At 40.1% G+C, this 24,218-nt stretch overlaps 1 protein-coding gene across 17 annotated transcripts in view; it reads right to left on the bottom strand.

Moving 5' to 3' along the window:
- The window catches only part of PDE4D (phosphodiesterase 4D), a 1,369,870-nt gene that overhangs the window by 1,295,555 nt on the left and 50,097 nt on the right, over window positions 1-24,218 (bottom strand). For 4 of the 17 annotated variants that reach the window (XM_070587532.1, XM_070587545.1, XM_070587540.1 and 1 more), the window contains exon 2: window positions 10,710-10,840. The exons of 9 other annotated variants lie outside the window; for them this stretch is intronic. The gene's annotated coding sequence lies outside the window, so the exon portion shown is untranslated. Of the gene's footprint in view, window positions 1-10,709; window positions 10,841-24,000; window positions 24,189-24,218 lie in introns of those variants that run through there. 4 more of the 17 variants (XM_070587548.1, XM_070587542.1, XM_070587533.1 and 1 more) reach the window with 3 other exon arrangements.

The following is a 24,218-nucleotide window of genomic DNA, read 5'->3' as shown; positions in this document are numbered from 1 at the left end:
TGAACCTGGAGGATATTATGATAAGTGAAATAAGCCAGACAGAAAGGCAAAGACTGCACTGTATCACTTATAGGCAGAATCTTAAAAAGAAAAAAAAAGTTGAACTCATAGGAACAGAGAGTATAAACTGGGTTGCCAGGGGCTGGGGGATGAGAGAAATAGGAAGAGGTTGACAAAAGGATATAAACTTTCAGTTATAAGATGAATAAGGTTGGAGGAACTAATGTATAACATGATGACTACAGTTGATAATATCATATTTTATCATTGAAAGTCGCTGAGAGTAAAACAAACATTCTCATCAAAAAAAGAGAAAAGGTAAATATGTGAGGTGATGGACGCATTTGACTCGATAGGAGGAATCCTCCTACAGTGTATATCAAATCATCACATGATACACTTTAAATATCTTATCCTTTCATTTGTCAATTATGTCTCAATAAAGCTGGGGGTAGGGAGATGGAAAATCAGAAATACCCATCCCTTCAAACCCTTCAGAACTGAAGTCTGATTGCCCGCTGCCTAAGCTACTCGCAGGTGGCAACAATTATTCATACTTCTTAAAAGCAGTGTGAGTCTTCTTGAGCCACCAGGATGCCATTTAGTTCACAGAAGCATACTGAACTCTACCCACAGAACTCATGCTGTTTCCAGAAAGACCAAATTAGATTCAACAAGGTAATGGGCTAAATGACGGGAAAACCCAGCACGGTTTTTAAAAGTGCAGACATTTGACACCTTTCTCCTGGGAATCACTGCTAATTATCACTTTATCTCAAAGGAGCAGGCAACTGGAAGAATAATATCAAGATCACTGTGCAGACAGAGAATAGACTGTGAAATAGTAAAAAGTATATGTATCAAAGGGTTTAGAGAGAGAGGTCTTGAGTTCATAGTCTCACTTGACCACTCTTAAATGTGTGACCTCCACATCACTTTACCTCTCTACTCTTCATTTCCTCACCTTCAGCGAATATCTACTCTACCCAGTCATTGTAACGACTGAACATATGTGAACCCATCTTAAACTGTTGTATCGCCCTTTGGAGGTTCTCAGTAAACACTGCTTGGGCACAAGCTTTGCAGTCAGACTAACATGGCTCAAATCTCAATTCCAATATCTATTAACTGTTTGATTTAGACAGGTCACTTAACCTGTCTCTCTAAGTATAAGTTTCCTCATCTATAAGGTACCGTGAAATTACCTCTCTCTCAGGCTTGCTGTGAGAATGAGTTAGATAATGTATAAAGTGCTTAAAACAGTGCCTAACATAAAGTAATTTATAAATAAAAGCTATTATTATTATTTTACATTACTCTAGACCACAAGAAAAGCTAAGTAGCCAGCTTGTGCTTTCACTGAAAGTTGGTGGTGGGTATCTTTCCTAATTTTGGACCCAAAATTTCTCTCTGACTTTTCCCAAGAACCCACTGGTAGCCTTTGCCTGTAGATCTTGAATATTCTTAACATGCTTGGGTTTTTCCTTATGTTAATTTATATTAATACCTTTTCTCTAAGCATAGATTCAGAGAGAATATGTAAATTGAGAATATTCGTCAAATCTTTGATCCATTATGGAAATTTAGTTACCACTGCTTCCATGGTGAAAATCTTAGAGCATTTCTTTCCAGCTCATAAGCGTTTGATAAACAAATTAATAAAAACATTTGTTTCCCAACCAACCCTGTTGTAGACATGTTCAGGAGCTGTGGAAGCTATGATAAATTTTCATTTCCATTTCCTCTTATTAGGACAATTTTTCCAAATGAAGATAGCCTTTGTCACAAGGACAGCCATGAACCAGTCCCATTGAGAAGCTCTCTCTTTTGTAATTGATATCAGGCGTTTGTGAGACAGCTGGCACTATCTGAGAATGGAGTGAAGTGCCCCTCAGTAAGTGCTGGAATCTTCCACGTGTTTTCTATGTCAGATATTGGTGTTCCTGGTCACCCTATAAATGCAACAAATTTGAAAAGGCCTTTAGATACCATTCATTTGTTCCAACATACCAGAGAATTCACACTGAAGAGAAATCATTTTAATACAATCATTGTGGAAAGGTCATTAAACTAAGCTCTAGTCATATTCTGCATCAGAGAATTCATACCTGAAAGAAATAAGAAGAATGAAACAAGGGAAGGGAAGACAATTAGAGCACAGAGATGAGAAAGAAGCAGGGCAAAGTGCTTGGTTATGGATTTCCCCTCAACCTTGTGTAACACAGCGCTCCCCTCACCCTAGCCACCTAAACCCTTTCCCGGCTTTATTCTTCATGTCTTATCACTACCTGGAATTTCTATTTTTAAGCTAATTTATTTATAGTACCCTTTCCCCTTTAGAAAGTAGGCTCTATGAGGGCAGAACTTTGTGCCTTTTTTGCTGTTTGTGCCTAGGGCAGAATGTGGCATATAACATGCATTCAATAAACATGTTTAGGGAAGGAATAGGGGCCATTCACTGAGGAACCCAAGTCCGTCACCAGAAGACTGGAAATTGGGGCCTCTATTCAGTGCCTAGAGAGATGTCGGGGAAAATGACCCACTTCTTTTGACAACAGTTTCTCACAATTTCAGAGGTTCAAGAGAGGTTAATAGTAGAAAAAGGGAATAGAAACGTTAACATGGGGAAGGTGCTCCATGATACTCCTGATAAAAGCAGCATTAATTGAAATGCCAATGAGATACATTTTCTCCCATCAGATTAGCAGTGGGTGTTGGTGTGGTGGGAGAAGCAATGGCTCACAGACACTGCTAGAAGGGTAGACTGGTGCAACTTCTATGATGAAAAATTTGGTAACTGCTTTCATCTAATAATTCTACTCTTAAAACTTTGTCCTACAGATATACTTGCACATGTGTGCACTGTTGGAAATAGGAAAAGATTAAAACAACCTAAATGTCCACCACGAGGGGATTGGCTATACAAATTATGTGACACACAAGCAACAGAACACCAAACAACCTTTAACAAGAATGAGGCAGAAGTAGCTGGCCCAGGGCCAACAGGTTGGGTTCGTGCTCTCGCTTCTGTGGCCCTGGGCTTCGCTGGTTCGGATCCCGGGCGCGGACATGGCACCATCCGTGCTGCCATCACTTGAGCTCAGGCCACGCCAGTCCTTTGAGACTCCAAGAGCCCCCCACCCCAAACCATTCTCCCTGCTTTCACTCACCCTCCTTCTCTCCTTTGTACCCAAAATTTCTCTGTTGCCCAAGAACCCACTGATAGTAGAAGAGTAATAATAAAATACAGACTAAGTATACTGGTTAAAAAAAAAAGGGAGAGGGTTATCAGCTCTGCCTAAGGAGAGCAGGCAAGGTTTCACAGAGGAGGAGACCCTTTGATCATCCTTTGAAAGACAAGCAGCGATTTTCCAGATGGGTGAGGTGTGTGCACGAGACCATTTCAGCAGAAGGAATAGCACGTACAAAAGCACTGAGGCGTGATTCCGCGGGCTGTTTGGTAGCCCGCAAGCAATTCAGGATGCGTGGGGAGCAGGAAGGACGTAGGAGAGCAGTAAGGGAGGTACGCAGGGTCCATCCCTGGAGAGCCTGCTCCTTACGAGCTGCCATTCTGAGGAGTCTGCCTGCCCTCCTGTAGTCCAGTGGTTATCAGTGCTTTGGGGTCATGGCTATTTAAAATCTAGCGAAACTATGAACCCTCTTCTGAGGAAAAAAAAGCACACATTCACTAAAATAGGGTGTACAGTGTCTACAAACACTCTGAAGCCCAGAAATTGCTTGCACTGCAGGTTTAAAATCCTGCTATAGACAATGTGGCCATTTCTAGTTTTTAAAAATGGCTGGAAGTATATACAACAAGCAGGGGAGTAATACGATTTAATTTGTGTTTCAGAACAATAGCAGACTCTGTTGTGACCAGATGAGAAGCAAGTGAGACCGATGGTAGAATGAGCAATTAAGACACCATGACAACCATCTGGTCAGGAGATGATAAAAGAAATTGCCAAGAAATTTTTGAAAAAGATGAGTGATTCAAGCTTTTAGATATTTAAGTGCATTATAATATTAAAACAATGTGATGCTGATCCAAAAAAAAGGTAGAAAAAATCTAGATACAAAATTTTGTATTATGTTTTTTCAAGGTAAAACTTGAAAGGGAAAGGATAGTTTAGTCACTAAATCATTTTCAGGACAAGTGGAAAAGTCTTTAGAAAAAATATAAAGTTAAAATCTCACACTCCTACACAAGAAAATTAATTCTAGATGGATTAAAATTTAAATGTGAAATAAAGAAATCAAAAAAGTTCTGGAAGAAAATGTAGGAAAAGTGTGTGTAATTTTGGGATGGGGATGTCCTTTCTAAACACAACACCAAAGTCAGAAACTTTAAAAGGAAAACATGTAAACCCTTAACCACGTGCACAAAAATTTCTCATGTAAAAATATACCCAAGGAAAAAAGTCAAAAGGTAGCTAAGAAACTGGGGAAAATATTTACATTATAGAAAACCCATAGACAAGTGGAATACTATCTGTACTATATAAAGAACTTCAATAAAGTTAATGCAAAATAAGCATCTCAAAAGAAAAACAAGCAAGGAACCAATAAGCAATTTACAAAGGAAAAAATGTCCAACTTCACCACTATTTTAAGAAATGCAAATAAAACCACAGCAAGATACCATTCCCCCCGTAGCAGATTGGCAATGTTTTTTAAAAACAATATTACTTAAGATATGGGAAAATAGACTCTCTCATGTACCTCTCGTAGGAGAATAAATTGAAGAGAAATAAACTTTCTGGAGGGCAATTTGACAAAAATAATCAAATCTTTACAAATAAATATACTCTTTAATGTACCAACTCTGCTTCTAATAGTGTATCCTAAGGAAATAATCCTGATTTAGCTATAAGGCAATACACAATCATTGTTATAGTAGCAAAAAAATTCACTTTGATTGGACAAGTGAATGCTATCTAACCATAAAAATTATCTACATATAAAAAATGATGCTGTAGAAGAATATTTAGAGGTATGAATAGATGTTCACACCAGTTTGTTAAATGGAAAGACAAAACAAAAAAACAGGTTACAAAACCATATTATTATATACTAGCCTGGGACAACCCCACTCCCACCCCATGCTACCATACCCAAACAAGAGATTACAGGTAGGTTGAGACATTAATGGGAAGTACAATTGAGTTGTGTTGATACAACAAGTGATAGCTAATATCAGTAGTAGTAGTAGTAGTAGCAGTAGAAGAAATAACAAAAGAAACAATACAAGACAGTCAGCAAGTGGCAGGCTGACTCACAGTTAATGTGTCAGTAACACAATCCAGCTGGGGAGCCAGGCTTCTATAATCACATCATTGGTCTGCTGCAATACCTCTGGCGTAGCACATGGACTTTGTTACGTCTCCTCATACTGGTCCCTTCATCCTAATCCTGCCCCCTCCCTCTGGCAAGTTTTGGCCCAGAAATCAGAGGAAAGAACACAATAAAACTACATGCAGACGGACATGAAAACTAAGAAGGGACAGAAAAAGAGGTTTGAGGCTGCTGCTGCCTCTCCTGGGGGCCCCGGCAAGTTCTCCAGGAATGGCACAGATTACATGAGTTGGAAAACAGTGCCCCAGTTTGCTGGACCGACAGCTATGTAGTGATGGCACAGGAGTTGCTTGGATACCATCCCATGGCCTCCAGCTCACTAACATGGTGATTCCTAAGTATCCCAGTTTGCATGGAGCAGGTAAGTGGCATGTTTGCATCCACGTCCAATATAATGCTTTTATTTCAAAAGGTCCATATGGGCCCCTGAAAATCTACAAATATCATACAGATCAGTTTACCAAGCAATAAAAGCGTATCATATACTTTAGAACAGCATCGCAACCAACCTGTATTTTATTTTGAGATATATTAGCATGGAAGTTACAACCAGTAATATTTAAGCATAATTTGCAATGGGCAAAGCGTATTTCTATTCAGGTTGCATTTGCAGGCTTATCTTTGTGATTGCTAATTCCTTTGCTTCTGACTCCCTCCTTTGAAAACTATAGACTTGAGGTTCATCAGTAGACCTTACTCTGTGCTGAAAGCAGTTGCACATGAGGCAGAAAAAAAGAGTAGCTTTTGAAATAGGGGGAAAAAAGAAAGGAAGAAAAACACTCACATAAATGAGTGTGTGTTTAACAGGGGGAAGTTATCTCAAAGGTCACGGATTGGTGGAGGAAATGCGCTATTTACCAATGGCGGGGACGGAAGAATCCCAAAGACACATAAAACTCACTGTAAATATTTGCCACGCTGCTTTATTTAAGGCTAGGGTGCATTAGCAGAGGAGAGCTGACTACACACTGAAGACACCAAGCTACAGGGGCCAGTTCCCTTAATTGGCAGTGAGAAGTTGCTCTCACCAGTCCCTAACTGGTTCTGGAAGAATTACTGTTATTATCCTGGGAGGGTAACCTCAGAGGATATCTATTTTACTATCGATAGTTCTTTAGGAATATAATTTTTTTTAATTTACTTTATTTTATTTATGTATAGCATATTCTAGCTCAATTATTTTGGTTGACGTATCTCATGATTTTGCTTATTATCATTTGTTTGGAATCTCACTCATAAAACTTGCTTGAATCTATTTTGTTGACATTTATAGTCATTCCAAATAGTAAAAAATAATGAATGGTTTTTTTAAGAGAAAATGCAATTATTAGTCAATTCTGAAAGTTTGCATTGATGAGAAAGGCATCTTCCCCATAAATTATTTATGCTTTCCTTTATATATTTGGAAATTCCAGGAATGATTATTTAAAGCAAAATTATCCATTTATCAGAATATGTCAGAACAAAATCGTGGTGTTATAAGACCTGACAGTATTTTTTGGAACAGGATGTTATCAATTTATAAACTTAAGGCAGGCACACAGATGCCTGCCTGACGCATAGCAGGAAAACATTTTCCCTCAGAAAAACCTTCGGTCATATTTTGACCATAAACACTACTTGATAATCACCCCAGTGGGAGGTTTAGGCTGTGTAAAGGGTTTTCCATTTCTCACACATTCAGGCAGGCAAAGACGTATACTTTCATTCTAAAGATGCATGTTGGGCTTCCCGCACACTTCATCGACAGCCCAAACTTCACTCCTGAAATTCCTTTTCTGACTTACCTTGGGCACAAAAATCTGGAACGGGAGAGTTGCTGCAGTGGAACCAACACCAGAATGTGGCCAAGGAAAATGAAATCTCCTTTCCTACCAACAATACCAATCTCTGGCATTCGACAGCAGAAAAAAAAGGGAGCGAACCCATGTAATCTCAGTGCTTTCACAGCGGATATTTTAATGAAAACAATTCAAGCTCCTGACGCAACAGAGGGTAGACTTTGCATAATGTTTAGCTTCTAATGCCTCCAAAAGGTATCTGATATTTATTTATGATCCAAATATATTAAGCCTGAAATGAAAAAGCTTCTAGAATTTCCAAAAAGCCTGCATAAAATTGCCTGAATGTTTATTAGCAAATATGTTGGAAGAAAACACTTTTATATCCCACTTAGGTTTTTCTGGTTATTTGTTCTCGCCACCCCGCTCCCACACACTAGATCATGAAAACCTGTTTTAAAAGATTTTATCACAGATATCATTCATTTGATTATTAAAATCTTCCGGAAGCCCATTTTTAAAGATGACCTAGAAAACCTGAGGAGATTTTGTAAAATGTCCCAAATTCCAAAAAGCAGAGAGTTAAGTGCAAAGACCCTATGAGACGGCAAGTGAGCAGGTTCATGAGGCGTTCTGAAAGAGACAGCTTCCTCACAAATGGGCCTGGAAAGTAAGAACCATTCTTCTCCCTAATCATAACAAAAGAAAATCATTCCTGTTTAACTGGAATTAAACAACCAGAAGTTCACATAACCATTGTTTTATTAAGCCACATTTTATGAGAAGAGACAAATGAAATATAAACAAGCTGACTCAGAGACTTATTTTTAAAAGCTATTAGGATATGATCAGTGGAGATTCAGCCTAATATTCAGCCTCATATACAATAAAAGGATTATAAAGTTATGGTCCATGTTCACATGATATTGTTGGGAGTCAGTGCATTTTATTATTTTCTAATTATTTGAAAAGTGTTTTGGCCCCAATTTGATATAACTTCTAACCCCAAGTCAGTCATAATATATAATTATTAATTAACTTATCCCCAGCCTATTTTGGACAAATTGAATTCACAAAAAATTAGATAATGAGGGTTATTTATTTTACTTGGGGGAGAGAGGGACAGGAAGACTGAATGAGTCATTTAAAAAGATAAATTTAACATGCATCATTTCTTTGTAGAATAATTAGATAAGAACTCAAGGTTAGGGACCGAAAAACCTGTATCCATAATTTACTTTATATCAGAATAAATTTTGGAAAAATCACAACCTCAATTATACCAAATGTAAATTAGGGGCACTATTATGCTTTCTATATCTCCCACAATACAAAGTATGATATACACACAAGTTTTATTGACCTGGTCAAATTGAGCTGGATAAAGATAATTGGCAATATACATGGTGACATCTATCTTTACCTGGAGCATATAAGACTGACCATTGATTTGACTACAAATATACAAATGCTGCCTTTTGACTTTATATGGATTTATTGCAATAGCGTGCTCACTTACTAATCAACCTGAAGTTTTCTGTGAGGTTACAAGATCATTCTTATTACTATCGTCTACCTATAAATGAAAAAGTGAAAGAAGAAATTATAAAAAACAAGTTGCCTAACATAGAGGGTGGGGTTAAAAATGGGACTGAGAATTGTAAAAGTGTTGAAGATAGTGCTCTGCATTCAGTAAGCCCTTCCATGTTTGTGGGGTAAGAGAATGAACTGGCTCTCCAAGAACCCTGTGGTGAACAAGCCCCGACCCTTGCCAAGACCCACAGATGCTCACATCGGATGAAAATTACATGAGACATGTATTTCCGCTACTGCCTTTGACCATCTCTTTTTGCCCCTGTCGCTCTTATTGGTCTCTCTGCTGCCTCTGAGACAACCTAAGTTTGGTCCAAGTGAGTTCACAAAGTAATATATTCATAATAAGGGAGCCCTAAATTCTAAATCTAGTCTTCCCAGCTCTCCCAATAACTCTTGGCCTTAGAGAAGTCAGAACAGATGCCTTTATCTCCCCATCTGCAGAAGGATTAAAGGCTGAATTTGATCAATAGTCTGTTGATGTTAAGGATGTTGGAACCACCCTTTTCTTCCTCCCAAGGGCACGCTTCCAAGAGTTTAAATGGTGTTAAGAGATCTGGAAAAGCCAAAGAAAGAGTTTTCTTTTATCCCTAATTCCATACGACCTACTGCCGGACTCTCTACAAAGCTAAAAGAGAAACTGGATGAATTGTACTCCCAGTTCAGTAATGTTCCAGAGCATGGCTGATAGTGTCTTTGCTGACCAGGATGTGTGGCTGCTGTCATGCTGGGCTTGTTGCAAAATTAATGCTACATAAAAGTGAAATGAAATTGGAATTATTATTATTAAATATGTAACAACAATAAGAAAGAACTCCTCTTACCACCCTCAAAAGCCCAGGAAAAGCGTCCAGATAGTTTTTCTCACTAGCAAAAAAAAAGGAGTCTAAATAGTTTCATGGGAAGGTTTAATTAACAGTAAAAATGCAGTCATACTTCTTATGCCTTCTCTTGGGAAAAGTTAATAAACAGTTAAATTAGAAAGAAGAAGAAGAAAAGTCTCAGGACTTGGATGTTCTATAACCAAGAATACTCAGTCATTAGAATTTAAATATCTGAAAAAACATTGAAAGGTTACTTGTCCAAAGTACCAAGGGCAAAATCTAGAATTCTCTTCAACTAATCAAAGTGTCATTTCCTTTCCCACTCATTTTCAACGTGATCAATCACATTGAATTACATTTTCAATCACATTGATAAAAGGATGGCTCACAGATCCACATTTTCACTTCATTCTTGTTCAAAGAACAAACATATTAAACAATGTCTACAGGACATTATGAGCATGTTGCCTCTGAATCTTTGGCTACGGGTAAACTGGCCAGCTAGTTACCCAGCCAACAGCCAGCCACATAGCTGTGTACTCTCAAAGAACAATGTATGTCTTGTCTTCATTCCCTGAGTCCACAATCATTTCTCCAATCAAGTAAAAGACCCTGGGTGAAAAAGTGACCCTGCCCTCGAAGAGCTTAAAATTGGGTCTAGAAGACATATTTGCATGCCAAATTACTATAACACAAAGTAAAATATAGTAACTGCCGTAAACAAGGTTTCAAAAAAACCAAACATCTATGACATTTCAGAGGCCACTGCTACATTGCGAAAAAGGAAAGATTTCCCAGCATTTTAAAAATCACTCCCGAAAAGAGTCCAGTTATTAAACAGATCTGAAGAAACAAAGCATCATAGCTGAAGGAGAGAAAAAAGTTAAAAAACTGTTTTAAAGCAGCATTTTCATTTTTTCATTCAACTACACACACTCCAGAAAAGCATAAAATGAGATCAAAGTTCTCCAGTGAAACTGCCTGTTCTCTGGGAGAAAGCCAGTTTCAAATGCACCAGCAATTTCGAGATTACAGTGTGAAGCGAGGGAACTTTACATCGCTATACACATGCATTGCCCAAATTACCCTCAGGATTAAAAATCACGTTTTATTTTTTAAATTAACACAGTAACATGCCCAGTCAGAAGCTTCTTACCTTTGCTGTTTAATTATCCATCTGATTGCAGCTCAGATCTGCTCTTCATAATCCAATTTTGAGAAAAGGATGCATCTATTTAAAAGCATTCGTTGTTTGTTCAAGTAGAAAGTTGACTGAATTCTCCTGGACTAGAAAGAGATTGGCGTGTTTGCTTGGGCATATCAAATTATTTAATTACAAAACTGGGAATTATTCCATAGATGTGAATGGATATCTAATTTATGTCACAAAGGAGAGATACTCTTAGGAGAAGTTATTTACTTACTCATTTTCCTAACTAGATTTCCAGGCACATGAGAATTTCAAGTCAGGAAAGCATTGCCAACAATGTTCCACCAGAGAAAACCAAAGAGAGACCATAAATGTCTTGTTAGCTGTAAATAATGATAAAATGGAGATCTTTGGGAATATTATTACAGCTGGTCTAGCCTAAAGTGTTTTAAATTGATATTAACCCAAGTAACTTTCAGTACACTTATTTTAATTTATGCATTAAAATAGGTTTTTGTACATTTTGCCACAAAACAAGAAAAATCAAGGTAAAAGATCAACTCCTTTATTTTTTTACAAAATATTTTTCCCAATGGTAAGATCGATAGGTCTGCCTTCTCTGCTTATGTTGACAAATGTACCTCTCCTGCCCTCTAACTTAAGTATACACCTCTCTGCAGTAGCTTGTCTGAACTTGTTAGTCTATAGTTCTTACTGACAATTTCTAAGCTATCTTTTAGTGATCTTTTGAGGAAATGATTTATCAGGGCATCTTGTATGTTCTTCTGTGTTCATTCTCCCTCCGTTCTCTTTCTTTCCTTGGCACCAGAGGACACATACACAAGTCTGCACACCTACAGAAGTCTGGAATTTACGGTGGCTTATTTGTTTGTACTTGAATGTATTCAGAATTGTACTTGAATGTATTCTGCACACATACAGAAGTCTGCAATTTACGGTGGCTTGTTTGTTTGTATTTGAATGTATTCAGAAGCTATTTTTAAGAAAAGGACTGGACTGGGAAATAGGAGATATGCAGCCTGGCCATTGCGTAGCCTTGAGCCAGTTGTCTAATTCACTGGACCTGTCTTCTCAGGCACAAAATGAGGAGGACCCTGCTAGATGATCCATCTCAAAGGTTCTGACAACCCTCACCTGGATGACTCTCCAGCTCTTTGACTTGGAACCTCACACCTGGATGCTGTTTGTCACATTAAAAGATGGTTGGATCTTCTCCCGATGGAGATATAAACCACGCAAAGACAAAGGGCACATACAAGGGGAAGAGTGTAAACAAGAGAGAAGCAGGCAGAAAGGGGTGCATGGGAGGATCCGGGGCGGGGAAGGCAGAGGAAGAGGGAGAGAAAGAAGAAGAAAGAGAGAAAAAGAGAACAATGAAGAGAGAGGAAAAATCCAGAGATGTGGAGGAGTGAGGGGGGGCAGGATAAAGTATTTAGAAAAAGAGAGGGGACACTACAAAGATAGGCATGGTTAAGAGAACTAAAGAAGAGATCTAAATAACAGTATGTAACTCTAATTACAGAGTAAAACATTTGAAAATTTTCACATGCATTTTTTTTACATGGTAACAAATGCCTACAGTTATTTGTTTCTCTCCAGAAAGAAAAAAAGGCAAAATATTTAAATATTGGAATGATGACTTTAAATTGCTGTCAATATTTGTGAAGCAACAAAGGTATTTTCTATTATGGGTTTACTAAACACTAGATGGTGACATTTCAAACAATCATATGTTATCACTGAAAAATAAGCACAACAGAAATTCTAGCACAGGGCCTGGGAGATAGTAGGCATAAATATACCTCAAAGAGAGAGAAGGAGGGAAGAGAGAGACAGAGAAAAGACGGCTATATTTTAAAGTGACATATAAATCATCTTCCTGGGCTCAAAGACCATGTATTATCATGGAGAGAGGACAAAAGGATAAAGTGGGCCCTCATAAAATTGCTTACGACTCTGAATGAGCTGAAAGTAAAAACTACAGTAAAAAAGTTAAGCAACCAGAACTCAACAACTAGAATCCTGAGTATACAAGAACACATCCACATTCCTTTACAGTCCAGTATTCAAGGAAAGAGACAAATTTACAACAAAATAAAAGATTTCAGTGTTCATGAAATAATAACAGCAATCACCACTACCACCAGTAGCACCTCCCTAGGAATGTCTCTGAAGAACATCCCTACTTCCTACGTCATTAACATCCACAGATCAATAACCACTGTTACTCCACTCAAGCCCAGGAAGCCATGTAAGGACCTCCTCGGTCAATTAAAGCTTAGTTACTAAAGTAGTGTGCTTCACAGTCAAGATGAGTTGAGAGTTTGAAATACCAGGCCACCCATAAAATTTGTGGAACCAAAGTCCCCCGGCCAGGAGCCCACTCCCCTTCTCTTTCCCACCTTCAGTTCTGTTCTGCAACATGAGGAGCCTTGCACAAACTCAAGAGGACACCCGAGCCCACACATCCAAGATTCACACACAGGCCCACACTCTTTGGCCCTAGGATTGCTCACGCACAAGTGGCGCAGTCCATCCTTGGGAGATTTGACTCCAAGACAGGCCCACACAAGCTCTGAAAGTAATATGGGGACCACTTAGGGAAGAGTTTACAGGGTCCTGAGTGGTTTAGAAGTGGGGGTGCAGATGCATTGGATGGACAACCTCCGTTCGGCCCTGCAGAACTCTCTCCTCATGGGACATGGTACAGCTAGAGGAGGGCCAGAGTGGGGCCCTTTACAGCAAGGGACCTGGGGCAAGAGCCCCTCTTCCCAAGGTCAAAGGGCGTTACTACTGTGTATGGTATTTCTGCCTTAATCTGAGTTAACCAAAAAATCTAATTAGCTGTATCTCATATGCCAAGCAGCCAGACACTGAGTCTTGCTTTTACTCTACAGTGAAAACAACCAACATAACTGCTAAAATTACTTCAGGCAGTCAAATGATTTTGGCTTTAATACCATGGAGTCCACAGTTAGCACAAGAAGATACATTTCCTTCAGCAAGAAAACCCTAGACACAGTGTACATACTGCTTGAGAATAAGCTAGCACAAAGAGAAGCTTTGTGAGCTGTTAGGCAGCGACCAGGTAGAGAGCAAAATTTTTGTCTCAATTTCTCCTTTTCTAACTTTCAGTCTAGAAAGCACCATGTGTCAAGGCTAACTGAAGGCAAGAAGCCAAATTTGATGATAAACCTTCCCTTTCTTTCTCCCCTCTTGTAACCCCTCACCCAGACATATCTGAGTTGTTCTCCAAAGGAGCACAAGAAGATTCCCTCTCCCAAGGAAGCGTTCTATACCTCTATTTCCCCCTTTCTACCACCACACAATTTGGCCTCATCTTTCCAGGATTCTACCTGGTGGTGGCCAACCAACTAATAGAATAAACTACCTACTGTGTACCAATGGGCTGGTGAGTGTTATCAGTTGAACAGATTATCCATCCAAGTTAATTAACACTGTAAGCAGGGCCTTGGGAACACATCATTCCTTAATATGCAGCAATAATTCCAGTAGAAGATATATATCACAAAAATGGGATCAGGTCAGTGGGAGCACACCAGCTTCTTAGAACAGCTTAAATATATCATGCAGGCAACTGCCTGTTGCATGAAGAGGCCTCTGTATATGGTCAGACCACAGGGAAGAGATAAGAGAGAGGAAACTTGTCCTATTAGGTTTGCAGTGCAGTTGAAGAGACAGAATTTATATAAAATGAAAAAGCTTTAATAATGAGAATGCAAATGGAGGAGTTAGAAAGCCTTTTCCCTCCTTATTTCTAATACTCTCCCAAAAGTCTCATCTGCCGTAAGCTTTCCTTGAAATTTTGATTTAGAGACGGGAAACTTGGCTTGAAGAGCAAAAAGTAGCTGGGAAGAACTTAGATGTATTTCCTTTCTTCTCTGCTCCCTCATTTTTTCAGTCCCCAGAGCTTGGGCCTTTGAAGGATGTTTGGATGTGGTCCATATATGTTCTACATGCCTCTGTCTTTTAAGTCTTATTTTTATTAATGTATCAAGAGTTAGCTTTAGTCATCTCTGCATAAGGGTGAATAGTGATCCCACTTCAGTTTTTCCAGCTGCTTGTTTGCATTGCTCTGGCCCATGATTTCAAAAATGCAATTAATCCTTGAAATCCTAGAACCCTAGACTTGGAGTCAGAGGGTGCACGTTTCAATTTCAGTTCTATCACTGAGTCACCATGGGGAAGTTGTTGAAATCTTCTTTGAGCCTAAATGTCATCTATAAAATGGAGATTTGTTTCAGCAAGGACTAAATCAAATAGCATGGGTGGGAGAACACGCTACACAGCAGTGTTCCACATGTGTGGTTCATGTGAGCATTCATGCCGGAGGTTCTCTGCTTTGGAATTTCTCAGAACAAGCTCAGATCCATTCATGTATTCAGCTAACAAACACTTTCTTGAGCACCTAATATGTGTCAGACTCTCCACTAAGCACCGTGAGAAGTGCTGGAGAAACAAACCATCCCATTGCTACTGGATAGCTTCTATTTTCAATTTCTATTTACCTCTCTTCTAGTATTTGCCCTTTTGGAAAATAGTTAAGAATGTATGCCATGTTTGTTTACTTAAAATATATCTATTTGCAACGTTTTAGAATGAAGACCATCCATCCCTGGGCTTTATGTGTATACATCAAAATGTCCATGGTTGGTGTTTTTTCAAGACACATTAATCAGCACAGTCTCTAAGAAATCCTCTCTTGGGTTTGATAGAAGAGAATTAAAATATATCTGGACATTATCAAGCCTGGTTTCCAGGCTGCCATGGGAGGCTGGAGTTAGAAGGGACAAATTCAATTATTAAGAATGGAAGTTTCCAATAATCAAAGAAGAGAATTGGTAATGAGCAGCACACGGAGATAACGAGTAAGCACGCACACTGCACACCAGGACCCATCTGACACCCGTCTGCAATCCAAATGTACTCCTTCTCATTCTGCCACCACTGAAAACCAAAAATGTCCAAGCAATATCTAAAGAATAATTCCTGCTCACTTGCGTCCCTAGTTATGACCGAATAAAGGCAGGCTGGCATCTTTAAAGCTTGGATACAATGAGCGCCTTTCTACTGGACAATTAGCTACCCAAAGCAGTGTGACTTGGTACAAGTTTTATTGGTTACAAATGGGCATTAGCACATAGTTATTCGAAGTATCACCTTGCACTATTAATTCCAGGGAAATCACATACTGAACCATTTATTAAAATGGGAAAGTCAGAGCTGTTCAGATCCCAGCAAAGCTAATTGACATAACCATCAGGATAAAGCAGGAGTTTGAAAACATTTTTGGTGCAATTTTGGTCAAAATCATTAATTATATAAAATTCTGTATGTCCGTGGCTTCTATTCTCCTTAATATACATTACTATTAGAAGAATGAGTTCCCCGCCCAAAAAAAATGGAGAAAAGTGAAGAAAATAACATTATTTTCAACTCCTCTCTTCAAACACTCATCTTCTCCATAGGTTTATGATGAGTGAGAGAAAGAGAAGAAAAACTGGCCTGCTGGTGAGTACACAGTGGGGAGGAATTCCCATGCATAGGCAGGGCTGCCACTTTGCACTTCATTCATACTCTTTGTGAAATTTACCTCCATACCATAACCCTATTGACAGAATTTCCAATGATCCACAAAAAGGGAAAGTGCTCCTAGCCCAGGAAAATATCTTGTTGCCCTGTGAGTTAGTTCAATCTTAAGGAGATAAGGAGAAAAAAGAGAAAGTGTTCATTGACTTTAATAATTACTCCAGAAGTTCCACAAATAGATGTAGAAGTATCTAAGAATCGTAAAAGATTTGATTCTGTAATCACAAGAAAGAAAGTCTTTCCATTTGACTGATCCTCAGATAAACAAAACCACCGTGGAAATGGCTGAGCAAACAGTTTTCCTATCTTCACACCCACACGCCTGGTGGATCATATCAGCAAGCAAAGAAAACATTCACCAAATTTCTGTTGATGAAACTTAGTGGGGAGAGGTGCCCTCCCTTTGGTTGACTTTGAAAACATTAAGCCATTTACTTTAAGATTTTGTTTCAACCTGAAAAATGGAGTTGTTATCATTACCATATGGTGTTTAAGGACAAGCCAGCCTGAGGGGAGGACGAGGAATTTCTATCAGGCCAGATGAAGGATATCCTTGGACCTCAGTCAGGTGAGCAAGTGACATTCATGGCTAAATTGTTCTTATCCCAGACACTTCAAAGTTGCATGATGAGCCTGCTTTCCTGGGGTGCTCAAAGATGTGTTAGAAGCAGGAGCTCTGAAAATCGGGCAGGACAGGTAACTCTAAGTTGGGCTGGTGCTTTAAGTGCCCCCTCCTGCCTCCTCTAACCATGCGTCCCCATGGGGCTAGCATTCTGCAAGGTTGGGGGATACACTCGCCTTCCAGACCATTCCCCAGGTACTCATGACTCTGGAATTCCCTGCCCCAAATGGTCCAAAGCCAGCTTCCGGAGAGGGGAGATCACTTCATGGTCAGGACGCCCTCACCTTGGGCAGCTGTTGGACAGCAGGTGTGGATAAACTTGAATGAGCAGACTGGCTTGTCCGCACATGTTCCTACAGGACTCCTCCAGTTGCATAGCAGAACCAAGGGCAGGAAGAGTAGGGACAAGGCTGTGGGACAAGAGGGCCTCTAGACCTGGGCCCACAAATGCCAAGAGTGGCCTGGAATGGGGTAAGTCACAGGCTGAAATGAGTGCTAGTCAGCGATCCCGGGAAACATTTTCCCCTCTCTCTCCTATACTCACAGTGACTGCATAACTTATTATCCAAACCAGGCACACTGTTGAGTGTAAAGGGGACCCTAACCAAGGGGGATACCAGCTCAACAGATGAAGCCAAACTGTCCTGCAATCTGGGATATAAAGTCATCTCAGCTACATCAAGCTGCAGGTTGTGACTTCCCTTATAAAGATCCCTCATTAACACTGAGCCCAGAGTTCCATAAAGAATTGCCATCCATTGGCATCCAGCATTTCTCTTTCTCATCAGGTTCTTTTTTTCTCCTCATTAGAGAGTGTTTACACTTGCTGCACCCCAGAAGTAAATAAAACTTCATTCTTGTCATGTACAACAGACTTTGGGTATATAATAGAAAGCATCGTATGTAGTTCCAGCTTCTGTTGTTTATCTGCAAAGCTTGTTCAATCTGTTAAATTTGTGGATTGGCATCCTAATAAAAGGCGTAGAAAATGAAAAGGAAACCTAAGAAACCAGAGAACTGTCGGAAATCTGCAAACACACCAAAGCAAGATTGCTGCATGAGGTAGAAAATCAAAGGTAACAGGAAACAGAACTTCAAAAGAAAACATTGTGATGGCCTTTTCTGCGCTCAGCCTGGGAATGCAAGATTTGATAAGGACCAGTTAGTGTTTTCCAGAAGTTCACGCCCCAGAGGAGGGAGTTTCTGGTACGGTCTAAGACCACATCCTTGGCACCTGGTTAATGTGTCTCCCTTGCTGCTTCCTGGCAAATTCCAGTAGCCTGATTTCATCTCACAGCCATTGTACAACACACACACACATACACATACACATGCTTTCTTCCCACAGTGCTTCCAGGCAGTCTGTCCTACTGTCTACCGTTATTGACACTGCAGTGTTTAAACATGACCACACATCACAATTACCCACAAATAGTTTCTCTAACATATACATTCCCAAGCAGCACCCCACAGAGAGTGAATCAGCAGGTCTGAGGTGAGGCCAGGACATTTCTACCCTTAGTAACCAAGCCAGATGACTATAAAAGCAAAACATTTTAACCCCTGCAGAAGCTCAGCTAGAGCAACACAGGCCGGACCACTGTCCCACCAGGATGCAGCCACGCCCTCATCATCTGTTTTTCCCAGTCTGCTTTTAGGCTTGGGTCTTCTTAGAAAGCACTGAAGATGCTCTACCTAACACCCTGGCTTGAGGCACCACAGCAAATGGCTGTCTTTTCCTGCCATAGCCGAGCTCCAACCAACTGCCAATTCCAACACGGCCTGGAAGATTTCTGTATCCGTTCCTTTTAATGAGAAACTATTGAGCTTTATTCATAAATAAAAGTACACACATGCAGCAGATTTATGAAAACTTTACAATGATCCATTTTTTTATTGACAGTTTTTGGTTCCTAATCTAATAATAAAACTGTTCCTTTGAATGAAATTTTAACTCATTTCTTTCTCTTCTCTTCCTCCTCCTCTGCATCCCACACTCATCCATTCTGTGATCGGTGAGCTTTTGTTAAATGAACGATTCTCAACGAACAGAGGCCCAATCCTTCTAGGAGAACACATCGACATCTCCAGGAAACCATGTAATTTTTCTATTTGTGAAAATGAAACAAACATTTTCAAAGGATAAGAAATGCTGCTAGCTTCATCTTTGATTCATCCAGAATATGGATGTGAGAAAATCATAGTGATCAATCAACATGAATTTTGTGTTTTACAAAGAGCCTAGAGTAACCAGAAATAAGCCCAAGTTTATAGGTGAAATTAGAGAAATGCTATCTGGTAGAAATGGCTCCTTGTCAGTGGAAACGCTGACCATGGGAGTTCAGGCATCAGTCTAGCCATCATCACAGGCAAACCCACAGATAAGTCAATTGTTGATAGAGCAGTGGAGGTAAAAAGAGTCCTACTCCCATGGCACAGTTCTAGGGTTTAGCGTTACCCAGCTCAGTAAAGTAATTGGTGCAGTGACTGCCAGTTCTCCTGGGAGCAGCCGCTGCCCGTCTCCAGAGATGTTCCCACAGATCTCAGGGATGGAGCCTTTGCATGAGAGCCCTCTGGTCTTGACAGCTGAAAATCTCAACATGGCTGGAGGGAACAAGTCAATGCTAAGCATGGGGTCCCAGTTCCCAGCTATCAGGCTGATATGGCTTTGGAGGGTAAGGAGCTGTACAAGTCAAAAATAAAAAGATCAGACCCGAATGTGGAAAATGAACCTACTTACCTTCTGAATATGTGTCAAGCTGAAGAAATACTCTTCAATATATTTAATTAACTTATGCCTCATTTATCTTTTTTCATTGTTCTTTTACTAAGTTTTAGATAACGTTCCTAAGGTAGTTTAAAAGAGAGACCAAATGCTTGCCCTCCATAAATCATGACTTCCATAAATCATGACTTCCATAAATCATAAGACAGAAGATATGTATAATCCCATTTATGGAAATGTAAATTTGTCATGAAATAGCTTGAAACAAAGTTTGGATGAATGTTGCAAACTTTCTTATTGATCAGTTTGAGATTGTCCAAGATTTTTGTTCCTGTTACTTAACTCTCTTCTACTATAAACATTTATTACTTGTATGCTTTCCAAGCTTAAAAAAGGAGGTGGAAAATATTGAAGCTATTTACTAATGGAAGTCAGCATCAGACATTGCAATTAATTATTTCAAAACTCCAGGAACAAATGGCTGACATTCGCCTTGTGACCACGTCGCTTCTTTGGCTGTGTTAGTCGCCGTTACCAAAGTGCAGCTGCTGGTTAGAGTGGAAGTATTTGCCTGTAACCTTATTTCAAAACAGGGGTACAAATGACAGTTCACTTACTCTCCTGAAATAGCCACTAATTCCACAAATTATCTGCTTGTTGTTCGAGACAGGGATCCTCACAGATAAAGTAAATAAGGATGTCTCCTATCAATGATTTGAAAAATATGTTCATTTAAAAATTACTCAGGGGCCAGCCCAGTGGCATAGTGGCTAAGTTCACACTCTGCTTTGGTGGCCTGGGGATCACGGGTTCAGGTCCCAGGTGCAGACCTAGCACCACTCGTCAAGCCGTGCTGTGGCGGCATCCCCCATAAAATAGAGGAAGAATGGCAAAGGTGTTAGCTCAGGGCCAATCTTCCTCACACACAAAAAAATTACTCAGTGTCACAACTGACGTTTCAGTTGTATAGTTCTTTTTGCTTCCACTTTTAATGGAGGGTATAAGGCAAGAGGCAGACACCAAATGTTGCCTAAGGGGATTTAAATTGGCTCTATTAAATATCTCTCTGACTTCAAGACAATGTTTAAAAATGCGTCGGGCTTAACATTTTACAAAAGCTTCTTTTTAAACATTAATTTTTCTTCTGTGCACCACAAGAGAGAAATTGCGTATTCGGGTTCTCAGTTAGGAGTAACTCAATAAAATCAGAATCACCCAAGGCAGGCTCTATCTCTTCATCTCGATCACTCAGTGGCTTGCTTGATCATACTTTAGACCCATTATCATTTATAATTTTCTTGCCTTCAAGATCTGACATTTTGGCACACCCCTCTCTAGCTACCACCTCAAATTTGTCCACCTTTCCTGCTCTTTGCCACCTGTCGAACTTATCTATTCAGCCTCTTCTGCCTTCACAGCCTATGGTCAACCATTTCCAACCAAATTGTCTCTGACCTCTGAGATTCCCTAGTACTCTTGACTTTCCATTAGAATCCTTGCTTGGACTGACCCAATTCATTTCTTCATTGTCAATTCTGGGATGTCACTAGAGAAAGTCCTATAACAATACCCTGTAGAACCATGCTACTCACCCAGTCCTAAGTACTGGCCATCACTAGACAATCACCTTTTTTTATCTTTAATATACATCTAAGCTTTCTCCAATCCTTTTGTATTCTCAAATATACCTTTGACTTCCTCAACAAATAGCTTCATTGCCCACTCTACAAAGATTGAGACGATTTTAAGTGAATTGCCTCAACTTTCCCTTCTGCCACATTAAACGTCATAGGTCATCACACATAGTCTCCTTCCCTCCAATCTTAAAGCAGGGTCCCTATTCTTTTCTGAGACCAACCTCTGCAGCCATGCTCCTGACCTATACCTGCCAGCCCGCTCTCTCCATCTTCCTCACTATTTCCTGCATCTTTAGCCTTTGCCTCCCCCCTCCTCGATAACAAAGATAATTGTCTCTCTTGGAAAGAAGTCATTTCTTGATCCTGCTTCTCCCAAAGTTTTCCCTCCTTTTATTGAAAAACTACTTGAAAGAATAGTTTACTCTAATGGAATCCATTTCCTCTTTCCTTTCTCTTCTTGAGCTCCCACTTCTGCCCTCACCAAGCTAACGCATCCGGTCTCACTAAGGTCACAAGGGACCCACTCATTACTATCCCAGGTCTCTACTCTGAATTTGAATTTGTCCTGCTTCAACTCCCAAAAATGGGAAAGTCCTCCTTAAACTCTCATATCTCTTCTTTTCCTCCACTCCACACCCTCCTTTTCTGTCTCCTACCTCTCTGAACGCTCCTACCCGGTCTCATTTGCCGACTCCAACATTGAGTCTTTTCTTCTACAGACTCTTTCCTTAGCAACTGCATGCATCTCAGGTCCCCAACAATCACCACTATGCAGAGGACTTTCAACTCTAGAGCCTTCAGCCCTTATCCCAATACTGAGTCACTAGCCCATTTCTACTGCCTGTTGGGGATTCTCGCGTGGAGAGCCCGAGGATGGTCTGGCATGCGGAACAGGATGGATTTCCTATACAACAGTTGTTTGGCCTTGGGTGAACCATGTGACATGAGTCCTAATTACTAATAATAGTAGTACTTACCTCATAGATTTGCTAGTGAAGTTTCAGTAACATAAAAGTAGGAATCTAACTTTTATATTGATTCAACAAACATATATAGCACTTATGTGTCAGGCAGGCTTCTAATATAGCACTTTACAAATAATAACTCATTTAATCCTCACGAGAACTCTGTGAGGCAGAAGTATTATTACCCCCTTTTCACAGATGAGAAAACTGAGGCACAGCCAACTTAGGCAACCTCCCCAGGCCACAGAGCCACAGTGGCAAAGCCTGATTCCAACCCAGGAAGTCTAGCCCCAAGAGTTTATACTCTTGACCACTGCACTAAGCTGCCTTTCATTACGTCGCCTTTCTGCCAAAATGCAATCATCATTATTAAATCAAAAATCCAAAACATAAGATCACCCTTGCTCTTCAAATTCCTTTTCTGAGTTCCTGGTTGGTTAACAACACCAATTGTATAAAATACAACCTCATCATCAGCTTTCCCTCCTCTCTCACCCTGAGAACCCATTGTTGCCTAATCCTATTGCATCCGCTTCTGAAATAGTGGTCCTATTCCCACAGTGGTGCTTCAGTTCCAGCCCATTTCACTGGCACTTACACTAAAAAAAAGAGAGAAAACCTCCTATATATTGGGACAATTGGTGAAATTTGAATAAAGTCTGTAGATCAGATAACAGTTAGTATCAATATTAAATTTCCTGATTTCAATAATTGTACCAAAGTTATATAAATGAAAGCCCATGTTTTTAGGGAACATACTGAAATATTTAGGGGTAGAGAGGCATGATGTTGGCAACTTACTCTCAAATGGCTTAGAAAAAATTCAGTATTATGTATACATTAGAGAACGAGAGAATGATGAACCTAATGTGGCAAACAATTGGTAAATCCGGTTGAAGGACATTTCAAAGCTCTTTGTTCTTGAAACTTTTCTCTAAATTTAAAAACATTTCAAAATGAAAAGTTTTTCAAAAAAAAAAGTAACCAGTCTCCTCACTGCCCCTGGGACATACACAACTGACCATGGCCCTCTCCTGCCACCCGACTCCCGAAGGTCCCCTCACCAAAGTATAAAAGGCTCACCATGCAGACCCAATAAAGTGCAAAGCACTCAGCTGGCCTGCAAAGTGATGCATAACCTCCCCCCACTTCTAGTCCCATCTCCAGTGCCTTTTCCAACAACAGGCACAGACTCCCTCCCTGTAGTTTCGGTAGCCATGCCCCCGACCCTACCCCATGCCAGCACCAACACTTTCCAGCTTCCATGACTTTGAAGGGGCTGTTTCCTTTGCCTAGACTAGAAGCCCCTTTCTTCCTAAAGGTAAACATCAAAGTCATATCCTTCCATCAAAGTCTAATTTGAATTCTGTTTCTTTCAAAATGCCTTCCCAGATCCACCCAGCAGGAATTTGTTCACCTTACCCTGTCCTCCCAAAGCAGATGTTTGCCTCTGTGTATAGCCTACTTCCATTCAGTCTCATATTGAAATTTTTATTTATGTCTTTTTTACCAAGGAGATTACAACTTTAAAGAAGTTGATAATAATATGGTATTCACCCTGACACCCCTACCCTCTCTTACATAATTTTGCAGAAATTATATATTACATAATTCAAAAAATGTATGCTGCCAAGGCTGATCAGGGCTATGGGGCAGCAGTTAGGAGGGGACAAGAAGAAGACAGTGAGCACTGAATGCATGATGTTCTTATTCTTACCCGGGCATGCTCCCCACTCTCCACTGCTCCCATCGCTCTGAGGAAAGGCGAAAGGAATGGCCCTTCTGCGCTCAGGAACCTCCTCCCCAGGCTCACCTCACCCTATAACAGTGTTCTTTTAGGAAGCTCCTGCCCCTTTCCAGGAGGCCCCTTTTTCAGTCATTCCTGCCTGTGCCACCCTGCCTCACACAGACCTCCCAGCATGCTCTGCCCAGCAC

Source organism: Equus przewalskii, chromosome 20 (genome assembly GCF_037783145.1).
Source record: "Equus przewalskii isolate Varuska chromosome 20, EquPr2, whole genome shotgun sequence".
NCBI classification, from domain to species: Eukaryota; Metazoa; Chordata; class Mammalia; order Perissodactyla; family Equidae; genus Equus; species Equus przewalskii.
This window is presented reverse-complemented; position numbering and strand designations above follow the sequence as displayed.